This window comes from Andrographis paniculata, unplaced genomic scaffold (genome assembly GCF_009805555.1).
Source record: "Andrographis paniculata isolate CXL003 unplaced genomic scaffold, ASM980555v1 Contig9END, whole genome shotgun sequence".
Taxonomy (NCBI): domain Eukaryota; kingdom Viridiplantae; phylum Streptophyta; class Magnoliopsida; order Lamiales; family Acanthaceae; genus Andrographis; species Andrographis paniculata.
In genome coordinates, this window is record NW_026137639.1 from 4,565,399 (window position 1) to 4,586,536 (window position 21,138).

Below are 21,138 nucleotides of genomic sequence, written 5' to 3' on the forward strand. Positions count from 1 at the left end.
GTCTGTCACCAATTGCTGCGATCCAGAGTGTGTCAGAATCACTTTCGAGAATTCAGTGAGAGTCGCCATGATCTCTGCCAGTTGGATATTAGTCGTCTTCATATTCTCCTTCATCTCGGCTTGATCAGAATCAAGTTTGTCCAGTCGCTCTACTGCGGACGTGTTGTTGCCATGATGACATGATCGGGATCCGGAAGATGGGACCAATTGTTAGAGCACATAAACAAGCAATAGAAAACAATGAAATGGAACAACTGTCTGCCCAAAAGCCACCAGGCTCCTTATTTCTTCAAATCAATCATAATGTCTTCAAACCCTAGTTGCCTTTTAAATACTCATACTAATTTATTAAAAATAAACTAGGTCCAACTAATAATGAAAGTCCAAGCCCAAATCCAATTATAATGTCTTAATTAGAAAGATAAGTAAATAAGTCTAAACCTGCGAATAGCAGGTCTAAGCCCGTCCCCGTTGTCGATACACCAGTAATGGCCGAGGCTCCTCTTTCTCTTGCATCTCGATTCCTTGCCCATTTTGTTGTTGCTCTCTAACACCTCCGAATGCCAATTGACGAGGCCCTTTGCCGCTTTAGTGTTCCTATTGTCTCGAGATGTTAGTGCTTCTGTACAGAAGAGACAATCTCTCACCTTTTTATTGAGTTAGGGGCCGTCAGGAAAATTTGTAGTCACTTTGCAGAGTTATTGGGGTTTCTTTGCTGGAGACGCAGACGCCACATATTTTTGTATCCTCGTGGCAGATTTCTTCAGTGCATACTTGGAGCATAAGGACATCAATCCCTATTTTAATGATGTGGTTCATCTAGATTGCCCGAAACGACACGAAACACTAAGATTTTTTTTTTATTTTCTTCTGAGAGGATTATATTTGGTCCATGCATTTTCACTTGCAAGTATTATGGCATGCCGGTGTCCTTTTTCAAAACAATTGGGATGGGGATTTACACGTTGTGGATAGCCTAGGGGTTTCGGTTTTCTCCTCCGAATCCCCGTTGTCCGGTACTTGTGCAGTGGGAGGCTCCGTCCCCAAGGTGGTACTTTTTTTTTGTTTTTCAAAAAGACCTCCCAAGTATAATTTTGTTCCAATAATGACATGAGGCAAGCCATTCAAAGTTGTGAAATGCAAACATGAACCTTAAATGGGAAATTCAATACCACTTCAATAGCAAAGAATATTTGATTTCATAGTGTCCAAATCTATCTGACCAAAAAAAAAAAAAAGAACACATCTTTGTCATGAAACATGAGTCGTAGAACAAGATAAGTATGTATGAAAAAAAAAATCATAAAACAATTCTTTTTACCTTCTATGATAACTATACAGTTGTATTTTAACAAGAAGGAATTAGGACAATCAACGAACCAGTATAAGCAAGCTTAACTGAAGCATTTCTTTAACAAGATGTAATTCAATTCATTAAATGTCTTTAGAATTCAGTATCAAATTCATTGAAAAAAGTACCACAACAATATCAAAGATCATATCTTTTGGAACAAGATGAACACAAGCCTAAAACATGTTCGATGAAACAACACAAAAACTGAAGGCAAGTAAACCCAAAGAGATGATATTCACTACTACACAAGTTCAATTCAAGCTCGGAAATAAAAAATTGAATCCAAATAGTCTTATTAACACTACAAAGATAAAACTTTGCAAAAAATGAAAATATTAACGGAAGTAGCAACATCAGAGCACAAAGTTTCCAAAACAACAACAATAGTGACATACAAATTTGATTGGAGGAGGCCAGCCCAAGAGCGACTGAGAAACTAAGTTGACAGAGGCAGAGATCGGAGAAACACAGAGGTGAGGGCAGCGACGGACATGGATGAAACATACATATGCCGACGATGGTAGTGGATGAGTACGGAAAGTGCTCACACCTGTTTACTTTGTAGAGAGCTGAGAACTTGTTTAGTCTTGTAGTTGTGAACATCCTGATTAACATGGAAAATGTTAGTCAACTAAGTTAACATGTAATATGCATAATATAGTGTACATGGTAAAATTACGTGGGCCTTGAGACAGAAGCCTTGTAAGTTGTATTCCTTCCATATGCACTGATTGTTTTACTCTATGAAGTTGATAGGTATTTCTCTACTAGATGATTTAAGGTTTGAAACTTTGCGATATCGGCATCTAAATCTCAATTTTGTTTGAGTATATTATCTATGGTAGTGAACAAAGAATGCTGAATAGTGGCTTTTTGTTATTACAACTCTGTAGATGAGTTCTTGGGAAGCATATGAATTGCATTTATGCTAGTTATCATTCTAATATGAACTTTGATGATCTTTCTTTAGAGTATCTGAACTAGCAAATCTTACCTAATGCTCTCAAACACATTGTATTTGTATGATTAGAATGTTTACATTTTATTTAGTTTCTAAACCTTTTTACATATTTAAATTGCATAATTGTGTAAATACAAAATCATATTATATGTTCCACATGTAAGTGCCTGCTATACACTTGCAACCTGGATGCTTATAATATTTTAGTATTCTACGAAGTACGTTGTATCTTTGACTTGCATTTAGATATGGAAAAAGCAAGAAAGCAAGGCATAGAAATAGGATCCACTCTACATAGTTCTCGATCTTTTTGGAAACCATTATATATTTTATATTTACCTTAAAGATCTGATATGTAGTAAATATCCCAGGAGACTACACATGATGCTTTTTAATACACGTCCATTTCTTTTTTCCGTATCTCTTATATGCAGGAGTTTAACAATATAGAAAGTTTTATTGACATTGCTAGTCTTACTAGCGATGATATTTATTCTTGTCTGATAGCTTATGGTGCAATAGATTATAAGTTGAGAAGACATTATATGATTCAGAATAATGATCAACCATTTGTTGTCCTGAATTGGAGTTTATAGTCGTAGAAAACTTGCTTGGGTTGTATATTGGTAAAGGATTTGAGTATTTATTTTAGTACTGGCCCTAATCCCTAATCAAATCTCATATAGCATAATTTTTTTTTGTTTCTTTTTTTTTGTTAACCATAAACTGATGGTATGGTTCACAGTCATGTTCGCTTTATGCTAATACAGATGCATTTGGTTTGAAGCTCCAACTGTTGTATTTGTTCCTCCTCCCATTGATATACCTGCCGGAAGTGTTCTAAAATCAGCACTGGCTGTTGGGCTTGCCTCATTTTCAGCATCTTTTATATATATTGTCGAAACTGTTAAGGTACATATGTCATGTGAGAATTATTTATTGCATCCAAATTTAATTTTCTTAAATATTCAATTAATTATATTAGTGCCTTGTATGTTTTGTTTAAGTTTCTCGTAAAAATAAATTATTGAAGCTTTTTTTCTACCCCTTAGCATTCCTGCTTTCTTCATATGTTTTTACCCTATATTGATCTTGGGTTATATCTCCTAGGATATACAGTTTGTTGATCATTTGTAAATTTGCCAGGACTGTCTACAGTTGAGTTATCCGTCATCTATCGTCCGGTTGCTTTTCTATCTCGTAACTAACCATATAATATAATTAATTGATTATATTCATATCTCAGAAGATAGAGATTTTTGATGTGTTATTGCAGCTAGCAACATTCATCCATGATTAATATTGCGGAATATATGGATACATCTGCTATTTATTAATTGCTGCTTATATATTGAGGGTGTTTGGGCTTTTAGCTTTTTCAACAACTAAAAATTATTTGACCAGTCAAAAAGCTATTTGAAATAGTTTTTGAAAAGCTCATTTGACCAGCGTTTTGAAAGAGCTTTTTCATTTTAATTTTGGTTATTTCTTATTTACCCTTAAAACTTAATTATTTATTTTATACATATAAATATATTTTTATAGCAGTATTTACTAATTATTTTTAATATATTTAATTTATTAAATTATATTTTTATTTTTATAAATTTAAAATAATAATTATTATTAATTATTACATATAAATTATTTTATTTGTAAAATATATAAATTTTTAAAACTAAATCAAATAGAAAAAACAAAGGTTATTAATTTATTTATATATTAAAACAATAATTAATATAATAAAAATATATACGAAAGATTTATTATTTTATATTTTACATAATTTCAATAAAAAATTATTATTTTTTAGTAAAAATAATTTTCTCAAATCTAAATAATAAAAATAAAAATAAATATTTAATAATATTTTCATAATTTTCAATAAATAATAACAAAAATTCTCATAAATTTCAAATCAAAATGAACTAAATTAAATATTTAAAAAAAATAACATATGAATGTCCTTAATAGTCATTTTATGTATAAACAACTAATACCAAACACTTTAATAGAAACCGCTAATTGAATCAGTTAGTCAATCCAGCTAATTGAAAGCTAACAGCTAAAAGCTATCCGCTAATTACCAAACGCACCTATTATGTGTATGTACTCCAACATTTAGGTAGATAGACGGAATTAAGGTGGCGGTGGTAGGAGGTGGCATAAGTGGCCTCGCAATTGCAGCCTTGCTGGCGAAACACGGTGTCAAGGTAGTGGTGTATGAGTGCCAGACCTTTGTCATATGTTGGCCTTTTTTTTATGTTTTTTATTTTGCCTTTATATATATATATATATATATACCTTAACTATCCATTCGATCATTCCTACATACTATGATTTATTCGTAGCCAAATTTCGTATATGACTGGTGCCGAACAAATAAGTGTATCACACCATGAACTTAAAGTAATTATTTCTAACATAAGATTCAAATCAGAGAAGATTTAATTCAAAATAAGGATATTAGGCTAAAAGATGGTTCATTATAGAAGAAAAATAGGCTAAAAAGACTCAAATGGGCTAACTAGGAGAATATATTTTGTGCTGGATGATAAAAAAAAAAAACTTAATCGGGTTACCTAATGCCCTTATCATTTTCAAAATGTAAGACTCGATAATTGCAAGTTAAATATCCATAATCACTCAAGTTCTAGGTCATCTAATTGAGCACTACATATGACACAAGAAAGAATTTCCAAATATTGAATATATGCAATTTATTTTTTAATGTAACTTTTTGTATATAGAGTCAAATTCTCACAAGGTTCAAATATCAACCTGACTCTAACATATTTTAAATCCAATATCATCAATCATGTCAAACTAACCTATCACACAAACCACCTTTGACTAGACTAATCTAAAAAATATGCGAAAGGACAACAAATCAAACATAAAATGTAGCACCAAATGAAAAATTTGCCTAAAAATTTTGTATAACTTTCCTCGTAACTCTCCCCACAATTAAAGCATGCATAGTCCCTAATGCAATAGAAAAATAAAGAGAAAATGACTACGATGCTTCCCTTGAGTCCATAGGGGGTGTGATGCGAGAGTGTGTTTGTTGCTTGCCTTACCAACGCTTTTAGATTCGATTGTGTACCACATTAAGACAAGGCTGGAAATTCGCCATGAATACTGCAAAAACGACTAGCCGACAAAACAAACTATGCCAAGAAAATGGTGATATGTGATATAAATAATCAAATGTCTCTTAATGCACAATCAATGAATCAAAGTGTCATATAACCAAAAATTCATATAAAGCTTTCAAAGCACCAAAGCAATACCACCCGATTTACGCACAAGAGAACCAATTATAGCACGAATAACACTGATAATGAAGATTCAACAAAGAGGGAGTGCAAAATTCAATCATGCTATGTTGACAATGCCAAATCAAAACAAAATATCCAAGAAAAGCCAATACCAAATAATCTTCTGTCAAATTGAAAAGATGAATCGACACCCAAAAATAAAGCACATGTAAAAATTCAAATGCACTGAAATTCACCAATCATGATCAGAATCTCAATTGCTATAAACAAGACCAGGCTAGTAAATTCATAATTGCTCAAATCCATCCAAGGCAGATTATCCTTAAAATTGAAAGTGTTTAGAACATAGGAATGAAAGGATATTTCCCAATACCGAAGGACTGGAGCGGGGATTTTGGAGAGATGGCGCGCAGCGGTCCGGTTCGAAGCGCGTTGCAGCAGCGGGGATGGTGGCAAAGTTGCCGGCGGCTGTGGTCTGGCGGCGGCTGGACTGCCTGGACAGAGACCGACGGCGGCTGGAATCGGGCGGATGCACTCGACTGGGGCGGTGGATCGCAGTGGTCGACTGGGGACAAGAAGGGCGTCAGGAGTCCAGTTCTGTGTGCAGGTTGATCCGGCGGGCCGTCGGATGAAAGGGAAGAAGAAGACAAGGGCACGGTTCGGTTTGGGAAGAAGCAAAAGTTGGTTACTAGGCGCGTGTCGGTAACTATAACTAATTTATTTAGAATCCAATGAAACTAAATATTTATCGATGATCAAGTTCAAAATCTAAGGTGTCAATTTCATTCCTAGGATTTGGGAATTAAAATTTAATTAGGGATTTAGGGTTAAAATTGGACAGGGGAAAATACAGTGTGACATGTGTTTAGTCACGGCCATGACTAAACACTATCTCTCATTCTCGAAAATGGATGATGGTTGGGAAAAAGGGACTGTGGCAGGGATCTATTAGTCATGATCATGACTAAATGACACCTTTTAATTTGGATTTTTCTTTTTTTCCAAAATTCTCCAAGAAGATTTCCTTGCAAAAATAAAAAAATTCAAATCAAATATAGGCGATGATTGAAAATAAAACAAAAAAATAAAATAAAATAAAATAAATAAAGCTAGACAACTTAGGTTGCCTCCCAAGAAGCGCTTTTTTTTTTTTTTTTAACGTCTTTGGCTAGACGCAGTTACCATGTTAGCCATTAGGCAGCACTACTTAAGAATGTCTTACACACTTCAATTTTCGTCTTTTACTTCCATTTAAAACGATGATTACTCAAAAAAAATTGTCTGCAAGATTCATATCATCATTTAAGTGAATAGGTTTCAACTGATTTGGATGGGACTTCGATTTTATGTCTTAATAGATTTATCGTGCAATCCCAAAACTCCCTTTTGTCAATAACATTCACACCACAGAAAATGTTAGATTTTTCGAGGTATTTCATAGAATCGGTAATATTAAATTGCACTTTCTCACATCAAATTCCATAGAAATATACCATGTTTCACATCAATTTTAGTTTGTGCGGTGCACATAAATGGTCTACCTAGTAAAATCGGTGTAGAATTTGGAGAATTATCATCATGCATATGAAGCACATAAAAATCAAATGGAAAAATTAATTCGTTAACTTGCACTAGGACATCTTCAATCATTCCTTCAGGATAAGCATTTGTCCTATCGGCTAATTGTATAATAATTCCAATTTCATTTGAAGGCTCAATATTCAAAGACTTGTAAATAGATTTAGGCATCACATTAATTGCGGCTCCTAAATCTAACATTGATCGCTTAATTTCCAACTTACCGATCTTACAAGGAACCAAGAACATACCTGGATCTCCACATTTAGGAGGAAGCTTATGTTGTAAAATGGCATATATGCTCTCTCCAGCAATAATGCATTTTTCTCCTTGTAATCTCTTCTTGTTCGCACAAAGTTCCTTCAAAATTTTCACATACTTCGCCACTTGCTTGATCGCATCTAGTAGGGGTATGATCAATTCCACCTCTCAAAACATCTTCATCATCTTCTTATTTTTGTCATTCTTCTTTGATTTCGCCAACCTGCAAGGAAACAGTGTAACATTAGTTTTAGTATTAGTAGATGTATCGAAAGTTATCTTATTCGATGTTCCATTGGCGGCTTTTTCTATTTATTTCTCAATGTTTTCCTCATGCTTGTCCTTTGGAACTCCAACCTTTGATACTTCCGAATTTTCTTCATTTTGTATAACAATTGAGCTCACGTTCCTTAGATTGGCATCGGGTGGTGAGGGCAATCTGTCTTTTTCTCTTGACTTCATCTCACACATCTCATTCACTATTTGACTTACTTGTTCTTTCAAGCTCCTTATGCTATTCCGAGTTTCTTGTTGAAATGCAACACATTAGACGTCATAGTTTTCATCATATCTTCTGAAGATATACTCGGAACCATTTGAGATGGTTGTGGAAGGTGATTAGGTGCATGGAATCCTGACAAATGATCTCCAAAGTTGGCTTGTTAATTTCCATACTTCAAGTTCGGGTGATCTTTCTATCTTGGATTGTAAGTGTTTGGGTATGGATTGTATGATCTTGGGATAAATCCTGCAACATTGACATCTAGGTAGGACAAATATCTGTAGAATGTTCTGGACTTGCACAGATCCCACGAGCCTTAACATGTGTCTTTTCTGCAACATATTGTCGAACAAATGAAGTTAGTTTAGTCAATTGTTGTTGTATAGAACTTACCTCGCTTTCTTCTTTAACTGCTATTACTTTTCTTGGTCCAAACTATTATGAGTTTATTGCCATATCATGAAGTAAACCCCATGCCTCTCTAGATGTTTTGTCCATCAATGCTACTCCACTAGCTGTGTCAATGATTCTCCTATCCATGGAAGTCAAACCTTCAAAGAAATATTGAATCAGTAATAGCACGGGGATTGATGACGGGGACATCTAATAAGTAAAGCATTAAAGTGGTCCCAATATTCAAATAAAGATTCTCATGTATGTTGTGTGATTCCGCATATCTCTTTCCTCATGATCGCAGCTCGTGAAGTGGGAATGTACTTTTCAAGAAACTTTCTCTTCATTTCAGTCCATGTAGTGACGCTTCCAGCAGGTAGGTTGAATACCCAATCTTTCGCGGCGTCTCTCATTGAGAAGGGAAAGACATGAAGATTAATTTGATCTTTTTTTATTCCTGGTGGCTTCATACTTGTACAGACGACATCAAATTCTTGAAGATGTTTATACGGCTCTTCTTCTGACAAACCATGGAAAGAAGACAACAAATGAATTAGTCCCAATTTCAATTAAAAGACGTGTTACCTCCACAGTCGGGTATGTGATGCAAATATGCTGCTGGGTTAAGTTATAGGAGATGCCAGCTCCCTTAGTGTCCTTTGATCCATCTCTTCTTCTAGCTCGATCTTGTCCGAACTAAAATCTCTAGATGATTCTGAAGCCTAATCTTTTTGGAAATGCACCCTAGTTTCTGTTCTCAATCGCTGCGTAGTTTTCTCAATCTCAGGATAAAAAAATCAAGATTCCTGTGTGACCAGATCTCGACATAAACCAGAAAAAGTCCAAGATTTTAAATAATAGAAAGGAACCAAAAATAAATTAAACCAATTTAAATTCCTCGGCAACGGCGCCAAAATTTGACAGGCATTCGTCATACGTTGTAAAATTTAAATAAAATAAATCGACTTCCACAATAAAAATAAATGTAATATAGATGAAGTAGATTCGTCTACTAAGGGAATAATAAAAAAAATGGGATTTGGAAGTTGAAAATAAAATAAAATTAACAAACTAAAAATCTACGGCTAAAAGATAAATACAATAAAAATAATCTTCAATTCTAGGAATGAAATTGACAACTTGGATAGTGGATTTGATCATAGATAAATATTTAATTTCATTAATTTCTAAATAAATTAGTTCTAGTTATCGACCCGCACCTTAAAACTAACTATTCCTTAATTTCTCGACAGTCTAGGTACGCCACGCCAGTGAACTGTTTCTCTAATTAGACTAGAACCCTAGTGACACCACAAAGAATTTACTAGCCTAACCATCTTGCGAACTAGAAGAGCCTAATTCAATTCAACAATTATGTACGCGGAAATGTTAAAATTGATAATGTGATTTCCTAATGGTGTCTGCCACTACTTGCTACTTGAACCAAATTAAAATGTAATTACGGACGCCTAATTTAGTTTACCAATTAACCATTAATCTAATTGAAATACTAGGCTACAACACCTGACCAAATCAATGATTATTAAACATTAAAATGATAAATTACAGAAATACCTAGGAACCAAGTAATAATATAAATTAAAAAACATAGTATAACCTCAAAAATCCATACCAAGTTGTTTCTTTCACTCATAAACTAGAAAAGTAAACTACTCACTAATCGTAGGAGGATGAACAAATATAACAGCAAAAATAAACATCGCCTGAGATTGATCAGATTGACTAGGAAGAACTCGAAATCTCCTTGGAATAATCTTTCTTTTTCTTGCCCTCGCGCGATTTCTCCTGGGACTGTTCTGCACTGTGTTGTCTCCTTAGATCCGTGTGTGGCGCCTCCCTTCTTGTTCTTTTTTTTTTTTTTTAAAAAAATATATGCTGTAATTTTATGACATTTGGGCTTTTGGGCCTTAACTAATTTCCCATGTCAAGGAGGTGGAGTTAGTCGTGGAACTCGGGGGTGCAAATCTGAATTTTTCTTCAATTTTTCTACCAAGTTTGTCAAATTTGATATTTGCCCTCTGCGTACCACAAATAAACAATAGGCATATAAATTAGGTAGAATCTAATCAAAATCAATCAAATATCGCATATAATACAAATATTTAACACATGCGATTTCTGGCTATCAATGAGGATGGTGCATTGCACGGCCAAGGCTAAGCTACGACGACAGTTTAAGTTGATGGAACAGTGCTTGATCTAAGCTTTCTGGTATTCACTCAGGTAACCAGTTTCATTTTTATTTTCATGTTTCAGATGTAAGCAATTGTCTGTTGTCATATTTAAGGCATGCATGCTTGTTTTCTTTCTTGGTTGCTATCTATGGTGGAAAAATGTTCATCGAGACTATAAATACATACATTCATAAAATTTGCGAAAACCAAAAGTTGTTTGCACTTCGTCCTCCTCTATAATATAATATGACACTTATGCTATTCCTGTGTAGTGTAAGTTGCATAATCTATCTACTATATTATAATTATTATGATGTTAATTGATAATGATAAAAAATAAATTAAATTATTAGTCATCAGGATATGCTTTCAGTTCATTGTGAGATATTAATTGCCTTTGATCTTTTAAACCTATTATGTATTGATGGTCATACGTCTGGTGCTCCAACGACCAATGAAAGTCAGGTAGCACGCTTAGAGGAACGGTCTGATTATTTCGAGATGCTCTGATTATTATACAGCAGCTCGAGAGGACAAACGTCCGACAGCACCGCCGTGACCTCGATGGCGGTGCACAACCTGTTAGTTGATTTTCATACTTAAGTATTTAAACTTTAATATCATGGATTCTACTATTTCACATGTACGGTTATGTTTACTACTGTTTTTTTTAGTATCCATTGATTACAGAACTATGCTCATAAATATCGTGTGATTCGATTGTAATTTGTTTGTTGGATATTTGGCTTGGTTCTATTTACTTTATAATTTGGATTTGTGTTTTTGTAATATATGGTTTGGGACAGGTATGGATAACGTGAAATGTAAATGTTTTGTAGGGGTCGGAAAAATTACTTATGGAATTACATGTAAATTATTGAGTCTCAAACATCATATTGACATATTACAAGGAAAAATTTTGTGAGTAATTTTGTGAATAAATTACTCATGGAATCATTTTGTTGTAAATAAGAAAGTTTTTTATTTTTACTCAGGGAACTACTCATAGAATTTGTTCTGCGAGTAAATTTACATATGGACAAAGTCCATGAGTAATTACCCGAGTAAATTACTCACAGACAAAGTCCATGAGTAATTACCTGAGTAAATTACTCACGGACAAAATTCCGTGAGTAATGCCATGAATAATTTACTTATGAAACTATTCATGGATTTTTCTAGTGAGTAAGTACTTAAAAGGCATTCATTAACAGAATACTCACAGACATAATTCCATGAGTAATTCCATGAATAATCAATTTACTCATGGATTTTTCACGGATTACTCAAGGATTTTCAATGATTACTCTGTCTTTTTTTTTTGTAGTGATATTTATATTTATTTATATCCATCTAATGTATTTTTAAAACTAAATTACAAATATAAATATATCTTTTGTCGTCGAAATTCGCCAGCAACGGCTTAACAGAAAAAAAACCTGTTGGAATTGATTTGTTCGAAGAGTACCCCGGCCTCCTCAAGAAAGAATCTGGGCTATCTCGCGATATATGAATACTTTATGTGAAAAGAAGGCAAAATAAGACTAATAAAACAAGAACAAAGGCTAGAAATCAAAGAAAGAAGTTGTAAATTAATTTAAAGAAAAACTATAGAAAGAAAAGGGTTGTTCTAGAAAAATTAAAAAAATTGTAGGAAAAAATTAAAAAAGTACTGAAGAAGAAGGTGAATTTTTGTGTAGAATCTGATTCTGATATGTCTGGATTGTGTTTTATTTATTTTGAATCTTTTTGAATAAATCTCTATCCCTAAATATTCTCAACAGCTCCAACCACCTTCCCCACTACGTCTCAGCCGGGTCTGAGCCTTCACAACTTCCATTGGGCTGCCTGCACTTCCAACTTGGTCTTCTTGCGCAATAGGCCAGGCAGGTTAACAGGCCTGCTCGTCGATTTGGGTTAGCTATAATCGGATATTGGGCCGTAGGTGACTTTGGGCCGGAGATCATCTTCCTTGGGTTGCCTCCATGTTGGCCGGTACCATTTTATTATTTGAGTATGTACAAATGCCCCCCCAAAAATTATTAGGACAAATTAATTTGCTTTTAGGACAATTTTGTTAAAAGTTACTCGGCTTGCCCATTTGTTTTTCCTCCTTCCACAAAATCGTACTTAACCACAGCTTGATCATGCCTTTCTTCCGCCTCCAAAGAGAATGATAAACCTTTTAAGATGCATTCCGTTAATAAATGTCTTTAGTTCTTCCTCTTCAGGTTCCATCAGTCTATACGCGCCGTTAGATGACTTAGCTGATATGATAAACGGCCATTCCCATGTGGGGGACCATATTTCGAGCTTCGCATCCTGGGGACCTTCCAGGAGGACAACCTTTCATACCATGTCTCCTTCCTGGAAGGTTTGTGCTCTTACGTGCTTCCAGAAGGTCGATTCGGACCTCTTTTTCTGATGTTAATGCATTCAAGAGCCTGCAGCCTCTCTTCGGGCAAGGCATCGAGCTCTTGGAGTAAGGCCTGGTCCTGCCCTCCCACCGGCAGCTGGTTCATCTTCAAAATTCGGAGATAAGGCACTATAATCTCCAACTGAAGTACAACAACATGGTCGTAAGTCAGCCTGTAAAGGGTGTTGCCGGTTACAGAGGATATGGCATTCCTATACACCCATAAGGCCTCCTCCAAAGTGTCATGCTAACCCCTTGAATTGTCCTCCAACGCTTTCTTGATAATGGAAATCAAGATTTTGTTTGCCGCTTCGGCTTGCCTGTTAGCCTGAGGGTAATACAGAGTGGAATGGAGTAGTTGGATCCCATATTGGGTTGTAAAGGCCTTTACCTTCGCACTCATAATTGCGTTCTTTTTGTCGGTGGTTATAGTATTGGGAATGCCAAACCCGTGAATAATGTTATTCTTAATAAAGCGTATGACATAATTATGTTACGAGAATGAAGGAACCCCCCTTGAAAGATGGACGATGAATCTTGCCAATGATATCCATCGCCCATCCATGGAAAGACCTACGTTTGATAATCGAATGAAGTTCTTCGAAAGGGACTCATTGAAGTGGTCCATGACGCTGACATGCTGGACATCTCCGAGCATAATCCATGCAATCCTGCAAAATTCGTAGCCAGAAATAACTATATCAGAGAAACGTACCCTTCATAGCGGGTTCTGCCTTATGGGCACCTCCAACACCTTCGTGGACCTCGGCCATGACCCTTATAGCATCCTTGCGGCCCAAGCAGCGTGCCGAAGTCCCATCGGATCTCTACCAATACAGCTCTCCATCAATTGAGGTGTATTTTAGAAGTTGATAGTGCATTTCTTTTGAAGCAACCTTCCAGCAATGGGGTTCGCCAGTTTGGGTCCTAGGCAGCCTGTAGACATTTGTATTCTGCCGGTATTTCTTTTCTTTAAAATTCAAAAGTCCACTGTGCCAAGTCGATTGCCTCTAAATTCTCTTATATTCCCCAACTAGTTACCTAAACTTTACTTTGAATTATTGAGAATAAATAAATTTTTTGATTAGTGGGGTATCTATTTTTTTGGTATAATAAAATTAAGAATATGATTACAATGACCTAATGTATTAAATGTATTTTTAATCATTATAAATACATCATTATCTAAATTATTGATTTAATATTAGTTTATTGAATTTCTAAACTTTTTTTTAGGTCTTCAAAATCGAGATACAAATTAATCTATATAAATGTCATATGAACCATATGTTGTGTTTAATATTATACGAAATGGTTAGTTTCAGTGTTTTAGTCATAACGTAAACATAAGTTTTCGTTAACACGTAGAATGTAATGTTAATCGATTAAAATTGAGCTATCACAAAGTTAAAGAACCCAAAAAATAATAAAACTAAAGAAACAAGAGAACAACAATTTATGTGAAGAATTTTAAGTTGATTTATCAATATATATATATATATATGTGTGTTAAAAGTAATAGTTATTAACAAATTGCTACATTATATAGAATTAGAAAAATTAATAAAAATCCAACAATTTATATGATGAAACCTTTCGGATTCCACATGGCAAATCAAAAGTTGAACAAGATACATAATACATACAATATAACTCGATTGTCAAACGTCAATCAAAGCAAGACACATCATGGAGACAATTAGAATGACTCTAACAACAATCAAACCATTTATTTCATAACTTTAGACTCAAGTCTAGGCTAGCATCGTTCCTCTCTAGGCAATCTACACCATCATTATCTAGTGCAGCATGGGAAAACTCGCCGCTCTGATGAGCCACACTTGTGCCGCTACTGGGTCCACTGCAAAAAATTCTGAGTACTAGCAGAAGAAGAATCCTCTCCCAAAAAAGGGACAATACTTCTGCCCACAGTGCGTGACCCAAGATAGAATTGTATCCCGGTGGTGGTGGTGGCGGAGGTGGCAACGCCACCTGGGGAAGGAATGGTTGGGCCATGCTAAAGATCAGTTGCTTTGCCGGACTGGGATTAAACCTGAGATGGATTCTAGGACATTGTGAAGGCATTTGCTCTGCCTGGTGGGGTCGGTTGTAAACCCCAAGGAGTGTCATGACTGGCCTCATCCCGGTGATGTATGGTAGCCCGGCCTTGGAAATATTACCAAAATGGGCTTGCTGAAAGTTTCGAGCATTCCTCTCAATAGCCCTTTCGTGTTTATGGGCATTTTGATGCCTTTCCAAAGCCTGCTTGCTCTTGAACTTGTTTTTACAATAATTACAAACATATTCATATTCACCACGGCCTCAGCCTCGTCGTTGCCCCTCCCCTGCTCGAAAGGGTTAGGATTCTTGGGTGGTGGTGGTGGTGCTTGTAGGTGTTCCATAGGTAGATGTAGGGTACCAGAAAGGATACATTTCAGGGTTTTTAGGTAATATTTGAATACTAAACTCTAATATTTATAGGAAATTTGACTTTTGGATGAAATATTTATCTCACTTGTCCATTCTAACTTTTTGAATTAATGAAAGAAAAATTTATGAAAATTATATTTCCAAATTAATATTATCTAATTACATTTATTGTAAGAAATAATTGATTGAGTAATAAATTTTGTGTCTTTACTATAAAGATTGTTATCTTTTACTAATTACTAAATTTTTCTTTTTGAATGTTTAAAAATAAATAATAAATTCTAATAATGTCTTAATTGTTTTCATGTATAATTAAATTCGCACATTTGCTATAAATTATTTTTAAAAATAAAAAATAGAGACGCAAACAATTGTATTTCAACTATAAAATTAATTTTTTAAAATAAAACACCTTTATCATAAATTATTTTTTAAATTAAAAGAGAATGTCTTCACACTATTATTATAAAAATAGTTTTAATAGTAAAAAAATTATTCATCTGCGATTGTTGGGTGTATTTTCTTTGCAGTTTGAGAATTCTTTTCTGTACATTTATTGTAGAAGGCAGTTTACGGGCCAGAGTGGATTTTCAAAGACAATTTTGGTCTGCAGTACGAGAATCATGGGCTACTCTTGCTGCCTTTTCTTTTATTTAATTTTCTTTTTCTTTTTTATTTTAAAATAAAAAACACAATATATAAAAACACTTGCATGGAAATGCAGAACCACACCAAATTAATTAGTTTATTATTTTAAAAGTTATTGTTTAATAAAATATATACAATATTAATGTTATGTTGTAAAAAAAAAAAATTTGGGAAAAAACTAATTTTTGCTTCAATATAACTAAAATTTATAAATTTTGATTCCGCTATAAAAAAAACTTATCAATGTTACTTCTATTATAAACAATTTCAATTAATTTTGGTCTCTTTACAAAAACTATTTCAATCAATTATGGTGAAATCGTTAAAAAACTAACGGAAATTGCTGACGTAAAAGTAACAGGGCTAATGTGACAGCTTACTTAGAAACTATATGGTCATGTACAATTATACACGACCATGTTGTCACATAGCCGTGAATATTTCAATGTACAATTATAAACGAAAATGTTTTCACACGACCATGTTTAATTCTACACGGCCGTGCATTTTTTTTTTTTGTTCTAAAATTTTATTTTTTTGTTATATATATATTTTTTTAAATATTTTGAATTTAGAATAGTTGATATAGTTATAATAGAACAAAATCAATAGTAATTATCATATAATTAAAATGTATAAATTTGAGTTTAAATATAAAAATTTATCAAATATGTTCTTTTAGAAGATTTTGCCTTAAATTATATTATTCATCAAAACTTTCCTCTTACAAGCGTCCAATTACACAACTATTTTTTATATTATATTAAAATTTTATTTTACATTTCAATACAATTTCAACATAGACATATATAATTGTATTGAAATGTAAAATTAATTTTCAATACTATGATATAAAAAAATAAAAATTAGCTGTGTAATTGAATGTTTTTAAGAGGAAAATTTTTGGTAAATAGCAGAATTTTATGCAAAATCTTCCAAAAGAACGTACTAAATAGCTTTTTATATTTGAATTAAAATTGATACATTCTAATTATATTACGATTACTATTGATTTTTTCCATTTTAACTATATTAACTATTCTAAATTAAAAATATTTTTTTTAAAAAAAAAATATTTAACAAAAAAATAAAGATCTTAGATTAAAACAGAAAGTTACTCAACCCATATAGAATTAAACATGGCCGTGTGAAAACATGTATATGTATAATTGTACATGATTGTGTAATTTTTAGGTCAGTTGTCACGTCAGCCCCATTATGTCCATGTTAACAATTTCGGTTAGTTTTTTAAGCGTGTGACCAAAATTGATTGAAATTGTTCATAATAGGACTAATATTGATGAGTTTTTTATATTCAAACCAAAAATTAATAAATTTTAGTTATATCGGACCAAAATTAATTTTTTCCTTAAAATTTTATATAATACGAACAAATAAAAAATTGTAAATATTTATTTAAAATTAACATAACTTAATAATCAATTAATTTAATTTACACTTATATAATTTTTTTTATCTATCAACTTAATACACATTAAAACCCTTCCGACTCAAACTAAATCAATAATCTTAAAGAAATACAAAATCCCAAATCCAACTTACAATTCAAACCAATAAAAACTCAAATTCAAATCTTCAAACCACTTCAAAAGAAGCACACACTAAGAGTTTTTGACATTTTGGCCATTTGACTTTATGTATAAAATAATTGTATGTGTAATGATATGTTTGTAATTTAAGAAAAAGTTAAAGGGGTTTTTGTATTGGTATATGATTATTTTTTCTAAAATACAAAAGAGATACTTTGAAGTGAGACAGACGAATATGATAAAAAAAAATATTTTGAATTCGGACAGAGGGAGTATAATGTTTTATTATACAATAAGTTTCATTTAAGATGTTATATTCATATATATGTATATATGTAATATTGTCATAGACACTGATACATTGCAATTTGATGATGTTCAAAGTTAAGGTAGGAAATTTCTTATGAATTTCTTGATGGAATGTGTATTGATAGACATGTTGAAATATAAACGGTGAAAATGAAGTTGTAGACCCCATATCGCTATATCATAATTATTTATACTCTTTAACTGGTGAGTTTTCAGGTCGAACGCAGGAATTTTAAATCTTGAAAATTAAATCAAGAATTGAAATACTGATGACACACAGGGAAAAACGGCAATATGGCTCGCTTATGAGCGAGCCGGAGATTAACTAAGACAAAAAGTAAAGGGAAGCAAGTATAGTGGAGCGATTTGGAGTGTATGCAGTGCAGGCAGTGAGCGAATGATGGATGCAGCGAGAGCGTTTGTGAGTGGAGGTGAGCAGAGGTGAGGATTATAATTATAATGTATGATAATAGGTGAGCGGGGGCGGGGGGTGGGGGGGGGGGGGTGGGGCGGTTCAGATGATGTTGTGTCTGATCTGTATGTTAAAAGATGGCTAGATTCTCACGGATCAAGTGAGCGTATGAGGAATGTGAATTAGAGAAACATATACTTATAAGACGTAACGACAGAAGAAGTAAGCGTAATTACATAAAATCTATTAAACATAAAACAGCTTCTCTGGTACTTGACCTTAAAGGATTTACATCAAGACTTCAATGACGCACAAAATCAAAACATTATGCGCAAGAAAATCTACCGTCACTAGAAGTTCTGTGGTTTAATAGATCCACGCCTATGCCTAGTAAATTATCCCGATCTCTGTCTCATTAGTGACTTTATCCTTGTGTTACCTCTTTTTATCAGAACCGGATTCAGTACAACAACTAAGCAGGTCGACAATGCTCCCGCGTACTTAGCTACATTGAACTACCTATAATCTGAATGAATACGACGTCAAACTAGGCTGAAATGGTCGATTATTCTCTGCTCTTCCACAGTGAAATAAGATTTTAATCCTAATGTCTAAATGCAAATATGACTCTTGGATAGAAGAGATAGCGGAAGAATCGTGATATTCCATTACTTACTATAGAAAACAGTAGACATCTACATTAGAAAGACAGTAAATCAAATCATAAATAAAAGCATTAAAGTAAGATAAAAAGCAGTAAGGTGAGTAGCCAGAGGAGGACTCCCTTACAGGGCTGGAGCTCTAAAACTCTGGCCATTCCTAACAATAGAACTCCCTTACAGGGTTGGAGCTCTAAAAATATGTAGAAACTCGAAAGTATGTATGAGTGTGTATGTATATCTTTTACGAAAAAATTCTGGCCCTATTTATAGATCTACGGAGATGGCGGTTGCAGAGCAGTTGACCGGCTGTTGAAATTGTCTGGGCAGTTAGGTGGTTGACGGCAGTTAATTTGTTGAAGCAGTTGCACTAGCCATAACTCACTGGGTGCCGCTTCGCTCGCTTCAGAATGTAAGAGCGCAGACCTTCCTTACTTGTCTGGATGGCTGGAGGGCATCAGCGCAGCTCAAGCGATGCTTTCGTCATTGGCTGGTATCGGAATGGTTAGACTTCTGAGAGCTTAACACTTAGTGAATTTCTGGGGTGGTTCACTCTCGCTTCACTGCAGTGGATGTCTAGTCACTGACGCTGGCTCGAGAGGAAAGAGCGTCGCTTTCCGAGCAGGAAATGCCATCACTTGAATTTCAATAACTTGCTTTTTTGGACCAGAAACACCATTTAAATAGGCCAAAAACATTAATAATCTCAATAGACGTGCTCCGGATCATACCACGCGAAATAATTCAATAAAGTATGCCCTGAATCAGATATTTTGATGGTTTTCACATAAAAATTCAAGTAATACACAATTTTGTTAAGCGAAGAAGATGTTATTATTTGGAGTTATCAAACCTCCTTACACTAAACCTTTATTCATCCTCGAACAAACTGAATCGCGCGAATAAGGAGTTAACCTGTTCAAAACAGTCAAGTATTGCATAAGATCAGTGCCATGGTTGTGAGTAGAATGAATCTCAAGTATAAGAAATTGATCCTTAAGCATTCGAAACTTGTCAATCTGATTTAACATGAGTGGAGTCGTTCAGACATAGTTAACTTTGCTCGCTCAGCAGGGACTATTGTTTTTATAAGGGAAACCTCCAGCCAAAGGGTGCGGAATTTTTTTTTTTTTTTTTTCTATTTGGCGATGGGTCACAGAGTTTCAAAGAAACATTGTGTCTGCTCGTGACCTTATTTGATTTTCAACGCACCTAGGCCTTTTTAGCCCCTTTAATAATAGGTCATCCCCGCTTCGCTTACATCGCTTCTCTCACTTTTTTTAAGAACTTCCATTTTCAGTGTTATTTCATTTGAGCAAAGTCAATATACAAAAGTTCGCTTGCCCTATTGAGTATGGAGAATTTGAAATGAATGGGCACTAACCTTTTCAAGTCATATAAGCGGGTACTTGGTTTAACTCAATATTCACATTTTTTTTTAGAATTCTAGCTAAGAATGTATTTAATGCAATAGCTGATTCTGAAAACATTTTTTTTAAAAAAAATTAAATAAAAAAATAATTACCTCACTATTTGAATTAATTATTTACTACATAGCATTAACAGACAATTTCCTGTTCATTTGTAAAAGATAATGACAACTTCTAACGTAATTAATTCCCCAACCACTCTTTTAAAATAACAAATAAGTAAGTGGGCGTTAGTCTTTAATTATCAACTACTTTCCAATATTTAAAAATAATGTTTCTTCTAAAACAAATAATCTTAATTACATAGGTGGTAATAAAAATATGTAGTGATATGCCAAAGAAAACGGTTAATGACTCCCTATTATATCTTTTTACATATATACAAGGGTTTCATCTTCCTCTAACACTACTTAAAAACCTCATTTTAAAAATGTTCATGAACAAACAGACTATGAAGGGCATCAAAATGTTCACAAGCTTGAAAGGGCTATGGAGAAAAGTATCAGGGACTTCGAGAGGAACAAGATTTGGGAGAGCACCAAAATGCCCACAAGACTGAAAAGGCGTTGGAGAGAAGTATCTAAGATTTCTCAGAAGCCCATTTGTCCAAAGTCAAAGTTGATGATCAAAATCTTCTGCATGGAGACCAAATCCCTCTGAAGTCCGAAAAAGTCAAACTGAAGACCAAATTCCTTCGGATCATCAAAAGAAGATATCAAATCCAAATTTGACGATCAAATTGGGTGCACAGATACCAAA

General features: G+C 33.9%; 1 non-coding gene across 1 annotated transcript; it reads left to right on the plus strand.

Annotated features, from left to right (window-relative positions):
• Positions 1-8,522: 8,522 nt before the first annotated feature.
• On the plus strand, positions 8,523-8,629 carry LOC127244476 (small nucleolar RNA R71). Its single transcript, XR_007837200.1, has one exon. It is a non-coding gene; the product is annotated as a small nucleolar RNA R71 (small nucleolar RNA).
• Positions 8,630-21,138: the final 12,509 nt, after the last annotated feature.